The sequence below is a fragment of the Hyperolius riggenbachi genome, chromosome 5, assembly GCF_040937935.1.
Source record: "Hyperolius riggenbachi isolate aHypRig1 chromosome 5, aHypRig1.pri, whole genome shotgun sequence".
NCBI lineage: Eukaryota > Metazoa > Chordata > Amphibia > Anura > Hyperoliidae > Hyperolius > Hyperolius riggenbachi.
In genome coordinates, this window is record NC_090650.1 from 59,442,642 (window position 1) to 59,457,784 (window position 15,143).

Below are 15,143 nucleotides of genomic sequence, written 5' to 3' on the forward strand. Positions count from 1 at the left end.
TAGCATTCTGTTCACTGTTCTGTGTCTGCTGGGAATAGTGGTACACCGCTCGCTCAGCCACACTATATAGCATTCTGTTCACTGTTCTGTGTCTGCTGGGAATAGTGGTACACCGCTCGCTCAGCCACACTATATAGCATTCTGTTTACTGCCACTCTGTGTACCTCGCTCAGCCACACTATATAGCATTCTGTTTACTGCCACTCTGTGTCTGCTGGGAATAGTGGTACACCGCTCGCTCAGCCACACTATATAGCATTCTGTTCACTGTTCTGTGTCTGCTTGGAATAGTGGTACACCGCTCGCTCAGCCACACTATATAGCATTCTGTTTACTGTTCTGTGTCTGCTGGGAATAGTGGTACACCGCTCGCTCAGCCACACTATATAGCATTCTGTTCACTGTTCTGTGTCTGCTGGGAATAGTGGTACACCGCTCGCTCAGCCACACTATATAGCATTCTGTTTACTGTTCTGTGTCTGCTGGGAACAGTAGTACACCGCTCGCTCAGCCAGAGTATATAGCATTGTGTTTACTGCCACTCTGTGTACACCGCTCAGCCAGACTATATACCATTGTTTACTGACACTCTGTGTACACCACTCAGCCACACTATATACCATTGTTTACTGACACTCTGTGTACACCGCTCAGCCAGACTATATACCATTGTTTACTGCCACTCTGATTCTGCTGGGAACAGTAGTACACCGCTCGCTCAGCCAGACTATATACCATTGTTTACTGACACTCTATGTACACCGCTCAGCCAGACTATATACCATTGTTTACTGCCACTCTGATTCTGCTGGGAACAGTAGTACACCGCTCGCTCAGCCAGACTATATACCATTGTTTACTGACACTCTATGTACACCGCTCAGCCAGACTATATACCATTGTTTACTGCCACTCTGATTCTGCTGGGAACAGTAGTACACCGCTCGCTCAGCCAGACTATATAGCATTGTGTTTACTGCCACTCTGTGTACACCGCTCAGCCACACTATATAGCATTGCGTACTCTGCCAGTCAGTGTGTATATTGCTGGGATCAGTAATACTCCACTCACCGTCAACCACTATATGAGCTCAACATGAGTTCCCCAGAGACCTCCGCTGTGAGCAGCACTCCCAACAACAGCAACAGCCAACGCCCCACGCAAGCTATAACATCCACCCCAGCAGCCAGTGGTCAGCAGCAGCCCTCCCCGGAGGAGAACGTTGTGTCCATCAGTCCGTCGCCAGAGCGATTAATGAGGGCTGCCATTGAGGAGATGATGGGGCCTGATGTGGAGGAGGAGGTCTGGCTCAGGCCAGCATCCCAAGTTAATGTTGAGGACGATGAGGGGTCTGTGTCTGGGGATGTTGGGGTGGCAGAGGTGGTGGGTGGGTCAGACTCAGGAGAAGAGTTGTATGATGAGGATGATGATCGGGACCATCTGTATGTGCCTCAGAGTCCGACCCCGGAAAACATGTTGTATCGTGTGTTTAGGTACTAAAATCTGCGTTCCCTCCCAGTAGTGTTGGGCGAACAGTGTTTGCCACTGTTCGGGTTCTGCAGAACATCACCCTGTTCGGGGTGACTATATAGCAGACTATATAGCATTGTGTTTAATGCCACTCTGTGTACACGGCTCAGCCACACTATATAGCATTGTGTTTACTTCCACTCTGTGTCTGCTGGGAACAGTAGTACACCGCTCACCCGCCACTGTATAGCATTGTGCTCTGTGTCACTGCTGACAATAGTGGTACACCGCTCACCCACCACTGTATAGCATTTCTGTACTGCCACTGTACTGCTGCCAGTCAGCGTGTACTTTAAGGATAAGTGAAATGAGGAAGAAATCCGGTGAAAGAGGGAGGGGCAAGGGAAGAGGTGTTTCCCCTGACGGTTCACGTACAGGCCACAGGGGAGCACCCAAGAAAACCCACTCAATACTGCCCATGTTGTCCAGGACAACAACCCTCACAGATCCAAAAGAACAGGACCAGATAATTACTTGGATGACCTCTCAAGCGTCCAGCAGTGGGTTAAGCAGCACCAGCACATCACGCACGAGGTCCGAGTCCTCAGCCAGTTAAAGTCTGGGCTTTCTTTGAAGACTGCACTGAGGATGTTACCATGGCGATTTGCAAGGTGTGCAAGACCCGCCTGAGCAGGGGGAAAAGTATTAACAACCTCTCCACCACCAGCATGAGCCGCCACATTCTATCCAAACATCCCACTCTGTGGGCAAACGCGGCAGGACAGGGTACCACCAGCAACACTGCCTCCCTTGGGTTCACCAGACTCACCACCAGACCCGCCTCAGCAGCAGCAGTAGCCCAGCCATTGCGTGGTTCACAACATTCACAAACATCAGACGATGCTGACACTGTCACTTTCCGGACTAGTGCTCTTGAGGTCTCCCAGTGTTCATCAAACACAACAACCAACAGCCCTTCGGTGTGCAGCGCTACGGTTGAGTTGTCTGTTTCTGAGATGTTTGAGCACAAGAGGAAATTGCCAGCAAATGACCCCCGGGCCGTGGCAGTAACAGCCAGCCAGCATAGCCAAGCTTCTGGCCTGCGAAATGCTGCCATATCGAGTGGTGGAGACAAACAGCTTCAAGGGCATGATGTCAGTGGCCATCCCACGTTACGTGGTTCCCAGCCGCTACCACTTTGCGCGCTCTGCAGTGCCTGAGTTGCATGAGCACGTGGTCAGCTAAATAACCCGAAGCTTGAAGAATGCCGTTGCCTGCAAGGTTCACCTCACCACTGACACCTGGACGAGTGCGTTCGGCCAGGGTCGATACATCTCCCTTACCGCGCACTGGGTGAACCTTGTGGAGCCTGGCAGCGATTCCTCACCTGCTACGGCGCGGGTGTTGCCCACGCCGCAAACAGCTGGATAACAACAGCAGCACCTACCTCTCTGACTCCTTCTCCTCCAACGCATCTCAAAGCTGTACCTCATCCGGAAATGCTAACCCAGCACCAGCAGCAGTAGGATCGTGGAAGCAGTGCAGCACAGCTGTTGGCATGCGTCAGCAAGCGTTGCTGAAGCTGATCTGCCTTGGGGATAAGCAGCACACAGGGGAGGAAATTTGGAGGGGAATAAAGGAACAGACGGATTTGTGGCTGGCACCGCTGGACCTGAAACCGGGCATGAAGCTAGACACCTGGCACGAACTGGCAATGTACGCAATAGAGGTGCTGGCTTGCCCGGCAGCCAGCGTTATGTCGGAACGCTGTTTCAGTGCTGCCGGAGGCATCATCACAGATCGGCGTATCCGCCTCTCCACAGAAAATGCAGACCGTCTGACTCAAATTAAAATGAATCAATCCTGGATTGGAAACGACTACGCAACACTCCTGGACCCCAACCAAGTAACATGACCGATGAACATCTGGGATGGTTTAGCGTTTCCGGTCCCTGTTTATTGAACCTCTCATCTGTATTACATTTATGACTGCATGGCGGCAAAAAGCATTGCTGCTATATCCGCACGCTTTTTGTCCTCATGCAAGGCCTGGGTTGTTGTGTCTCACAAAGCGTGGCCTTCTCCTCCTGCGCCTCCTCCTGTTCCATCACGTGTGCTGCTGCTGCTGCTGGGTTACCGTTGCCGCGTGGTCCCTGTTTATTGAACCTCTTATCTTTATTACATTTATGACTACATGGCGGTACAAAGCATGCTATCCGCACGCTTTTTGTCCTCATGCAAGGCCTGGGTTGTTGTGTCTCACAAAGCGTGGCCTTCTCCTCCTGCGCCTCCTCCTGTTCCATCACGTGTGCTGCTGCTGCTGCTGCTGCTGGGTTAGCGTTGCCGCGTGGTCCCTGTTTATTGAACCTCTTATCTTTATTACATTTATGACTACATGGCGGTACAAAGCATGCTATCCGCACGCTTTTTGTCCTCATGCAAGGCCTGGGTTGTTGTGTCTCACAAAGCGTGGCCTTCTCCTCCTGCGCCTCCTCCTGTTCCATCACGTGTGCTGCTGCTGGGTTAGCGTTGCCGCGTGGTCCCTGTTTATTGAACCACTTATCTTTATTACATTTATGACTGCATGGTGGTACAAAGCATGCTATCCGCACGCTTCTTGTCCTCATGCAAGGCCTGGGTTGTTGTGTCTCAAAGCGTGGCCTTCTCCTCCTGCGCCACCCTCCTCCTGTTCCATCACGTGTGCTGCTGCTGGGTTAGCATTACCGGTCCCTTTTCCTGGAACCTCTTATATGTATTACATTTATGACTGCATGCCGACAAAAAGCATGTTACCTGTGCAAAGAAAACAGACATTTCCCGCATTTAAAAGACAGTTTTCCCTTTGAAACTTTAAAATCGATTTTCTCAAAAACTATAAGCTCTTTTTGCTAAATTTTTTTTTCCTCTTGTACCCACTCCCAAGGTGCACATACCCTGTAAATTTGGGGTATGTAGCATATAAGGAGGCTTTACAAAGCACAAAAGTTCGGGTCCCCATTGACTTCCATTATGTTCGGAGTTCGGGTCGAACACCCGAACATCGCGGCCATGTTCGGCCTGTTCGGCCCGAACCCGAACATCTAGATGTTCGCCCAACACTACACCTCAGTGGGAAGTCTGTGGGAAGGAAAAAGTGTGGCAGAAAACGCTGCACAATCAGAAGAGGTGACCGGACCCTGAGGTAGATTGTGGAGAAGGACCGATTCCAGACCTTGGGGGACCTGTGGAAGCAGTGGACTGAGTCTGGAATAGAAACATCCAGAGCCACCGTGAACAGGCTTGTGCAGGAAATGGGCTACAGGTGCCGCATTCCCCAGGTCAAGCCACTTTTGAACCAGAAACAGCGGCAGAAGCGCCTGACCTGGGCTACAGAGAAGCAGCACTGGAATGTTGCTCAGTGGTCCAAAGTACTTTTTTTGGATGAAAGCAACTTTTGCATGTCATTCGGAAATCAAGGTGCCAGAGTCTGGAGGAAGACTGGGGAGAGGGAAATGCCAAAATGCCTGAAGTCCAGTGTCAAGTACCCACAGTCAGTGATGGTCTGGGGTGCCATGTCAGCTGCAGTTGTTGGTCCATTGTGTTTTCTCAAGGGCAGGGTCAATACAGCTAGCTATCAGGAGATTTTCATGCTTCCATCTGCTGAAAAGCTTTATGGAGATGAAGATTTCATTTTTCAGAATGACCTGGCACCTGCTCACAGTGCCAAAACCACTGGTAAATGGTTTACTGACCATGGTATTACTGTGCTCAATAGGCCTGCCAACTCTCCTGACCTGAACCCCATAGAGAATCTGTGGGATATTGTGAATAGAAAGTTGAGAGACGCAAGATCCAAAACTCTGGATGAGCTTAAGGCCGCTATCGAAGCATCCTGGGCCTCCATAACACCTGAGCAGTGCCACAGGCTGATTGCCTCCATGCCACGCCGCATTGAAGCAATCATTTCTGCAAAAGGATTCCCGACCAAGTATTGAGTGCATAACTGAACATAATTATTTGAAGGTTGACTTTTTTTGTTTTAAAAACACTTTTCTTTTATTGGTCGGAGGAAATATGCTAATTTTTTGAGATAGGAATTGTGGGTTTTCATGAACTGTATGCCAAAATCATCAATATTAAAACAATAAAAGCCTTGAACTACTTCAGTTGTGTGTAATGAATCTAAAATATATGAAAGTCTAATGTTTATCAGTACATTACAGAAAATAATGAACTTTATCACAATATGCTAATTTTTTGAGACGGACCTGTATCTTTTATTCCCCCTTTCTCTTTAAATTGCCCCTAGACTGCGATTCATACATTACACTATACATACTTTACATAGGCATAAGCCTATGTATGGGATTAGATTGTTAGCCGTTAGGATGGATAGTTAAGTGACAGGGATGTCCCCTGTACAGTGCTGCACTAGATCACAGTGCTATACACACATTTATTTGTTTTTTGTTTTGTTTTTTTGTTAAATTCAGCGTGGCTGGCAGGCTGATCACGGAACCTCGCTACGTTTACAGCAGGGAACACGTGCTCGAGCTAGCGCTCGTTCCCGGCAAACCTTGCTCCTTGCGAGATCACGCCCCCTGTCATGATTGAGGAATGAGGAAGCCACTCTGGCCTCTGCCGCTGCATCCTGCATTAGGCGGTTGCAGAGTGGTTAAGGGTCACAGCGCTGGATCCCCTCTACAGCAGAGAATGTTGAGATTCCTTGGGGGGGGGGGGAGTGTCACCTGTATAATTAATATAATTCATTACGGTCGAGTAGGTGAGTTATTGACCCCGAGACCCCCTGATCCTGGTTGCATTAGGAAGGAGGAATACATAGTAGGCTCTTTCTTTCACACTGCTTTTTAACCCTTGGTCCCATTCCCAGCCACGGCACAGGTAGGAGTGTATGGCCAGTGGACTGAACATCCTATAAAGAGTTGGACAATGCCTACACACCTAAACTGGCAGCTAGAGAAGGTAAATGTAGACGCTACCGTACCTTTTAGACGACAGCAGAGAATACTTCTAAGACTGTAATTTCAGCCTCATTAACATTCCTATTTTTCTTTCACTCTTTTAGAGTACATGAACGCTGCACGCACCAGTAATTATGTAGTACAAACAATCACTACGGCTGTGCGCAGCTTTTAATTAATTAGCGCTATAACGATAAACTTTTAAATTTGATTGTAAAGTGATGGTATGTATGTGCGAAAGAGCCATGAAATTGCCCTGGCACACTATGGTGTTTACTACATAATTAAATTGTCTATAATTGCAAACAAATTAGATAGAATATCAACTTTCCAAATTATAGTGATGCAGTTTTATTTAATGTACGAGAGCAATTATGTTAGGGTTTAAGAAGACTTCAGAATTGTTATTTCTTCACTGTCATTTTGATATTATGATGAGTGCCAGGAGCAGAAATAAAGAGATTAACTGTGTCTGATATCACAAGGCCCCTTATTCAAATTTTGTGATCCTACCAGCTTCTATCACCATGAGATCCATTGCTTTTGTTTGCGGATCGCTGGATGCATCAGAATGCTGAGCCGTCATCCTCAAGTATTAGTTGATACTTAAAGCTGTGCCTTTGATTCTATTCAATTTGCCATTTGTTTTGCAATGGCAAATTAAATCTAATCCTGACCGGACATGTCGGATTGAATCGAATCAATGAATTGAATCAGACAAAAAATTGTATGGTGTAGATGGGGATTATGTTTTACCAGCCACTGTGTTCTGCCTTCAGGCTGTAGCTCTCCTGCTTCTGTGACAGTGCAGCCCATTTTATTTAATAGTATAAGTAGTGCAGTTTGTCATTCCCTGGAGATTTGTGAATTAAGGTACCCATACACTATACAATATTTTTGCTTAATTAGACAATAGCTTTGAAAAAAATTGTCTAATTGGGCAGAACTTGTGGTTAACCACAGTGCCGTGTCTGTCCCATGATCGGCCTGTGGACAACATCCCATGATCAGGATAGCCTTGTTTTTCCATGATCAATCTGGGATCTTGGTCATCATGTTGATTGGGGGTAGATTGTAGGCTGACCGCTGCCACGGTTGAATAATGTATGGGTAGCTGGATATATGGGCATGCATATGTTTCCTTTTAAGGCAGGGTCTGACAGTGCCTTAGTGTTAATCTCAGGTTCAAGACATGTTTGCTGGCTTGCTCATTGGTATAGGTAGAGTTGGGACCCTTTTCATAGAGGAAACCTCATCACTGGTGAAATGGTTAAATCGCAGGCAGGCATTTAACTCATGACGTTAAAAAAAAATCAACTGTAGTTATGAATTTATTAACAATCATTTTAGCATGTGTAATAAATATGCATTTAATTCAGTCCTGCCAATGTAATTCTGTGTACCTTTCAATGGACTACAGAATCTGTTGTGTACAGCTGTATTTTATTTGTCAGTTATGGATAAATTGTGTGTCTGTGGGAAAGAAATGCTATGTCAAGTTACCTTCTACCTTGTATCGGCCATTTCTCATTGTGTAGTACATGACACAGGTGAAGATGTGTCCCTCATATTACAGCCATTGTATCTTTACCTTTTTTGATTTATTACATACATGACTTATTTATTTATGATTTATTAGTAACAGGTGAAAATGTATTCTTCTCCCAATGACCCTCATTAATCAGTCACTGAAAGGACTGTGCCTGACTGCCTGTAAGGAAGTGCCTGAATTGCCTGTCAGGTAACCATAAACCCCATTTCATTCTCAAACCTACATTAGGAACATGACAGCTGGAACCTGATTGGTTTCTGTTGGTCAAGCACAGGTTTTCTAATTAGGAGCATTCTTGATAGAAACGCATAAAGTGGTTTGACTTACTAAAGAAAAAGATGTACTGGAGAATGGTAAAGCTGCCCTGTGCTCACGTCTCATATTCAGGTGTCCAGAGACATTCCAGACTTTTAATTTAAACAGAACTATGTCATATTAAAAACAAATCTTCTCCCGTGTTGCTTGCAAATTTTCGCCCGTCATTTTCGCATCGAAAATGCTGTTTTTGATTTAGAGAAAATATTTGCAAAAATAGTTTGTAGTTTTACAGGAAAAAATCTATATTTTTACTGCACAAATTTGTGAAAAGAGCAAAAACATGGAAAATCAATTTTTTACTACGCAACTTTTCACCTCAAAAAAATCGATATGTATGATGCAAAAATTCACGAAAAGTGCAAAAAATAACCAAACTTATGGCATTTTCTCTCGCAAATCGAATTTAACATTATTTTTATGAAAATGAATGTGAAAAGAATATTTCCATTTATGCTCATCCCTGATCTTATCATTAGATTCCATTGCTGTCATAATTGATCATGTATGATAGAAGCCATCAGATAGCGATCTGTACTGGTTTATGGAGCACCTAGAAGACTCTCGGCCTACATCTTATTCTAAACAAATTATCTCAGTCTCTGACACTCCCATATAGAATCTCTTTGCTTATTATTATGTTCATGGTCTTCTTGTCTTCAGCAAACTGTTTGTGGGCTTTTTTGTGTATCATCTTTAACCACCTTAGCGGTATGGACGAGCTCAGCTCGTCCATTACCGCCAGAGGGTGCCGCTCAGGCCCTGCTGGGCCGATTTACATGAAATAAAGAGCAGCACACGCAGCCGGCACTTTGCCAGCCGCGTGTGCTGCCCGATCGCCGCCGCTCTGCGGCGATCCGCCGCGAGCAGCGGCGAAAGAGGGTCCCCCCAGCCGCCTGAGCCCTGCGCAGCCGGAACAAATAGTTCCGGCCAGCGCTAAGGGCTGGATCGGAGGCGGCAGACGTCAGGACGTCGGCTGACGTCCATGACGTCACTCCGCTCGTCGCTATGGCGACGATCTAAGCAAAACAAGGAAGGCCGCTCATTGCGGCCTTCCTTGTTTATTCTGGGCGCCGGAGGCGATCAGAAGAACGCCTCCGGAGCGCCATCTAGTGGGCTTTCATGCAGCCAACTTTCAGTTGGCTGCATGAAATATTTTTTTTTTTATTTAAAAAAAACCCTCATGCAGCTGCCCTGGCGATCTTAATAGAACGCCAGGGTGGTTAAAAGAAGCTTTCTTCTGGGTTGACAACCATGCAGACCAATCTGATGCCATGTCTGAGCCCTGAGTGGCTAACCCCATCCCCCCACTTTTTCAATATCTGCAGCAATGCTGCCAGCACTCATAAGTCATTTTGCAAAAGATAACCTCTAGATATGATGCTGAGTATGTGCACTCAACTCCTTTGGTCAACCATGGTGAGGCCTGTTCTGAGTGGAACCTCTCCTATTAAACCATTGCATGGTCTTGGTCACCATGCTGCAGCTCATTTTTAGAGTGCTGGCCATCTTCTTATAGCCTAGGCCATCTTTATGTAGAGCAATAGAGAGTTCTCTGCCATGAGGTGCCACTTTGAACTTCCAGTGAACAGTATAAGAGAGTGTGAGAGTGATGGCACCGAATTTAACACACCTGCTTCCGGTTCACACCTAAGACCTTCTAACATTACTGAGTAACATGACACTGGAAAAGGAAAAGGAATTTTGACATTCTTCACTTATTGGGTGTACTTACTTTTGTTGCCAGCGGTTTAGAGAGTGATGGCTGTGTTTTGTAGACGAGAGAGAGATGTCTTTGTGAGCTTTAGCCAGGCCTCCCTGCTGACTGATGACATGTATCTTCCGTATTTCTGCCGAGAAAAAGGTAACATTTTATTTATCTCTTTATTTTTAGTGTAACCAAATTACAATGATGTTCTATTAAACACAAATTATAATAAATAAGTAAAACTATGCTTGAATCTGGACTTTAAGATGATTTATTGTCTTTAATAGATCTCTGTAACGAATGGTGTCAGCACACAGAGAATATCTGATTATTGACGATCTGCAGTATCACCAATAATACAGATGTTATACCTGATTATATGGTGATCTGCAGAATCACCAATAATACAAGTATAGCTTGACACAGGACACCTTATGTAATGCGAGTGTTTGGTGCAACAGTAAGAAAGGTTATCTTCCGAGGAGCGGGAGATACCGACACTACTGCAGCCAAGGATTCCCTGAAGAGCAGGGAATTGGACTGCGCTGCAGCCAGTGGACACCTGGGGTGCAGGTGGCCTCTGACTGTGTAGACACTAATCTCCTTAAGAGGAGGAGATGGAGATTGTACTGCAGCCAGGGATTCCCTGATGGCTCAGGAATCAGACTGTACTGCAGCCAAGGCTTCCCTGATGGGCTGTGAATCAAACTGTACTGCAGCCAGTGGACTCCTATAGGTAAAGTCCCCTGACTGGACTGTAAGGAGGACTACCTGAGGAGCAGGCAGCCTTTCCAGCTAATGGACACCTATAGAGTTGGTGTCACAAGGAGTACAGAGAGGCTGTTCACCCAAGGAACGAGTGACAGCCAGAAGGGTCATACAAGCCAGGTCGGCAACACACGAGCAGATAAGGTACAGAGACAGAAGACTGATACGGTATCCGGGTACAGGCAAGGTTGGCAACGGGTAGACAGGTAGGCAAAGTACCGAATCAGTAAGCAGGAGAGAGGTCAGCAAAGCCAGGGATCATAACAGGTATCAATATAGCACAATCCTAGTCTGAGGTGTGAGGTCCTTGGTCTCAACACCTGGGAACTAGTCTGAAGTATAACACAGTAATCTCCTAATCTTAGGTGTGAGGTCCTTGGTCTCAACACTCGGGAACTAGTCTGAAGTATAACAGTACAATAACACAGTAGCGCCTAAAGCGGAATCTGGCTAAGTTTGAATTCCCAGTCCCAACTGGTTCTAACACACTGTAAGATCTGACTGAGGTCTGAGTGCTCACACGTGAGTATTCGCAACGACAGACAACCTGCAACTGAGAAGCAAGTCCTATATATACTTGCAGCACTCCACAGCGCCGCCCCAGCACTCAGCTAATCCGGAGTCCAGCTGGGATCAGCTGATCGGCCTGATCAGCTGATTCCCCTTCTGCTGGCATAAAGGTCCTGTCGTCTGGCGCGCGCACGCGTAGCTCTCCATCTGTGTGCACTAGAAGGACCAGGCGAACCAGTGACCTGTTGCTGCGCGGAAAACGCTGCCGGCTTGCACACGGAGACAGCCGCCCTGCCGCTTGACCGTGCGGCGGTGTCTCCGCTATTCATTACAATCTCCCATTGAATATGTGCTTTAGTTGTTCAAGGATTTTCAATTCACTTTTTAATTCAAGTAATTGGGTTATATTGCTTAATATTCAACTGCTTAAAGAGAATCTGAACTCTAAAATTCTTACAACAAAAAGCATACCATTCTCTTCATTATGTTCTCCTGGTCCCCTCTGTGCTGTTTCTGCCTCTCCCTGCTGCAATCCTGGCTTGTAATTGCCATTTTTAGGCAGTGTTTACAAACAAAAGACATGGCTTCTAACCAGAGTATGATAGGCTAAGAACAGCTCACTGTGTGACTCATACAGAGCTTGGAAAGGGTCTGTAAAGCTTCTGCCAATGACAAGCAGTGCTGCACATTTCACACATTCCAGCCTGAGCCCGACAGAGCCGACAGAGGAAAGAAGATAAGATTTATTACAGAGACAGTGCAACTAGAAAAGGCTGCAGTAAGACAGACCACATTAGAACAGGCATAGGAACTTATAGGATAGAATAAATAAGGCTCAACATTTTGTTACAGAGTCTCTTTAAGGCTGTGAGTGGCCACTGTATTTATTGCGTCTAAAAATATATCTGTTTTGTACAATAAATGTACTGTTATTTTATACTGTATAATATACGCCTGTCTTTCTCTCTGGTCACCTGACCGCTTCTCACTCCCGCTTACAAGACTTCACTCGATCCTCTCCCCTCCTCTGGAACACCCTCTCTACACATCCGCCACTCACCCACACTTACCCTTTTTAGGCGCAATCAGAAAACTCACATCTTCAGGCAAGAATACTCTCCTACCTAGGACACTTTGGCCCCTGACCTCCATTTCTACCATCTCATACCCAGCTTTCATTCACCTACTGTACTATCCCTTAAACCGTTTGACTTTAAGGCCTTTTGGCCAGGGCTCTCTTCCCCTTTTGCCTTACAATGCTGTGGAATGTGTGTGCATATCTTCCACCCCTGTGTAAAAATCTGTAGTTGATTTGCTCACTGCATCAGCAGTAATCCACCATTGTATTGTTTATTTTGTATTGTTATACCGTGTTTGCTGTTGTACAGCGCCATGGGAGATGCTGGTGCTATAGAAATTAATAATAATAATAATGATCAAGATTTATTGTCCTTTTTTTAGTTATAATATATCATTCTGTATCAATAATGTTTACCATTAATTCACATCAAAACATTATTTACAATAACGTGAGATCTTATAAATGTATGATCTATCTACAGATATTAAAATAAAGACTATAGTTATTTTCATACCAGTTGTGTCATTATGTTAGATTATATACAGCACAGGTGAAATGTTATCTTTCGCTTAATATCCTTCATACTAAAATGGTGTCTGATTTTAGGAAATGTTATTTACTGCAGCTAGAGAAGGCATTACATAAACACATCTCCCTAATGTGCCTACCTGCTTCCGTTGCTGGCGTAGACATCTCATTAATACTTCCAAAACAATGATGATAAAGATTCTCACGGGCGCACTGCACATTATTTAAGGCTGCCCTATTTTCTGTGTTTATTATGTGTCTATAAAAGGAAAGACCCAAGAGGGCCATATTCAAAGGTAATTATGAGGCAATGCATTTATTCTAGGCTCACACTTTCGTGTATCCATGGATCAAAGTCATTGCTCCTGTGTTGCTGTGTGTCATGTGCATATGTAAAGCAGATAAGCCTAAACCGTACCTGTGCTAAACCAAAAACATAATATGCTACATAGTATAGTAATACAATAAAATGACAGGTTAATATGGAGATCGTGATGGTCCTACAAAGTAACTGTAAGCATCCTGACCTTTGCTTTCTGCTTCTTACAAATGTAGTTTATGAAAGTATATAGAAAACAAAAGTTTGCATTCTTAAAACAGAAGGTATTTGCAATTATTCAGGTTGGAGAAAGCATATGATGTCTCCCACGATGCATCACTGCAGAATATGCAAATCATCCTTTGTTGTCCCTGTAAGCTAACCACACCTCCAGAACTGCTGGAATGCAATTGGACAGAGCCACTTATGAAAGTGAATAAATTAAACGCTTTTTACATTTAAAGAAGAATTCCCAGATTACAAGGGATGGTCAGAAATGCTGATTTCCAATTCCGCAGGAATTCAGATTTCTGCCAATGCAGATTACGATTCTGTGGATTTCCAATATCTTTTTTCCGATTCTGATTACTGATGGGTATTTTTTGAGCAATTTTTGCATTCTCTGATTGGCCAAATATTTCTGACTAGACTCTGCACTCTCTGATTGGTCCAATGCATCCAAGTTGATGTGATTGGGCTAAAATGTTCAACTTGTGGTGATTCAGTATTTCTGCAGAAATCTGATTTCCATTTTCTGATTTCCAGGGAGTTTTATTTTGGTCATTTTTTGCATTCTCTGATTAACGGAATACTTCCAAGTTGACTCGGCATTCCCTGATTGGTCCAATGCTTCCAAGTTTTGTGACTGGACTAAAATTGCCGAATTGCAGTAATATGGTATTTCCGCCGAAATACGATTTCTTATTTCTGTTTTCCGATTTCTGAGTTCTGATCAGAAATGCCAATTTCCAATCGGAAATGCAGAAATGTAATTTCCGTTGAATTCGAATGAGTATCCTTACTAAAGACAACCTTTCTTAATTTCAGTGACACAATGCTCTAAATTAAGATAATGGAAGGGGCATGGCCAAGACTGCCATTCAGTCTTTCACTCAACCTCCCAGCAACAGACCTCCATCGAAAGAGGCTTGGCTTATACTGCCATGTACCCCCCAGACATATAGTTCTATGGAAGGGGCGTTACCCAAACATGCCCTTGCCCTCCCAAACACAGATCCCTGCAAATGTTCAAAATGACATTTGATCTCACTCTTCCATTTACCCACCATGATGACACAAAACAACCTTTGGTAAGACCAGACCAGACAAATGGAAAGAGTCATAGTCCAGATTGCCATACACCCTCCCAAACAAAAAGCTGTACTGCTTGTTGCATGGCCCGGACTTTCACTGACAATTGAAGGGCACAAACTACCACTCATCTCACTCAAAGATAAAGTCTTAAGCCAGGGTGCTGCATGCAAGTGGAATAGCCAAGACTGCTACATACCTTCCCACTCATTATTTACAAAATCTGAGTTCATGAAAGTTTGCATGACCAAACTGCTCTCCACCTGCCCAGGCACAGAGTCTTCTACTGATTAAAGACCTAAACTGGCAGCCTCATTAAGAGTGAAGAACATAACCTTGAAGCCTAAGATACGGAACAGAACTTGATCACAGACATAACCACTGGGTGACGAATTTAATTGAGGTATCTGCAGCATTTCCTTTTAAATCTCCCAATCACGTGAAAAGTATTTTACTATTCTGAATTAACCATAAATACTCACATTCAATTAATGATCACACATCAATGTCCTTGTAAATGGTCTATGTGAAGAAACAGTTCTGATTTAGGTAGCCTAGCACATTTCTGGATCAACTCTTACCTGTCTGGGCATTCCTAATGGTTTCCTAATCCAATACC

The 15,143-nt window shown here is 44.8% G+C and overlaps 1 long non-coding RNA gene across 4 annotated transcripts in view; it reads left to right on the forward strand.

Moving 5' to 3' along the window:
- LOC137519624 (uncharacterized) overlaps positions 1-15,143 on the forward strand; it is a 346,634-nt gene that overhangs the window by 89,170 nt on the left and 242,321 nt on the right. Inside the window, exon 4 of one of the 4 annotated variants that reach the window (XR_011021040.1) lies at positions 10,047-10,163. The exons of the other annotated variants lie outside the window; for them this stretch is intronic. This is a non-coding gene — a long non-coding RNA (uncharacterized lncRNA). The remainder of the gene's footprint in view (positions 1-10,046; positions 10,164-15,143) is intronic. 4 annotated transcript variants of the gene reach the window in all.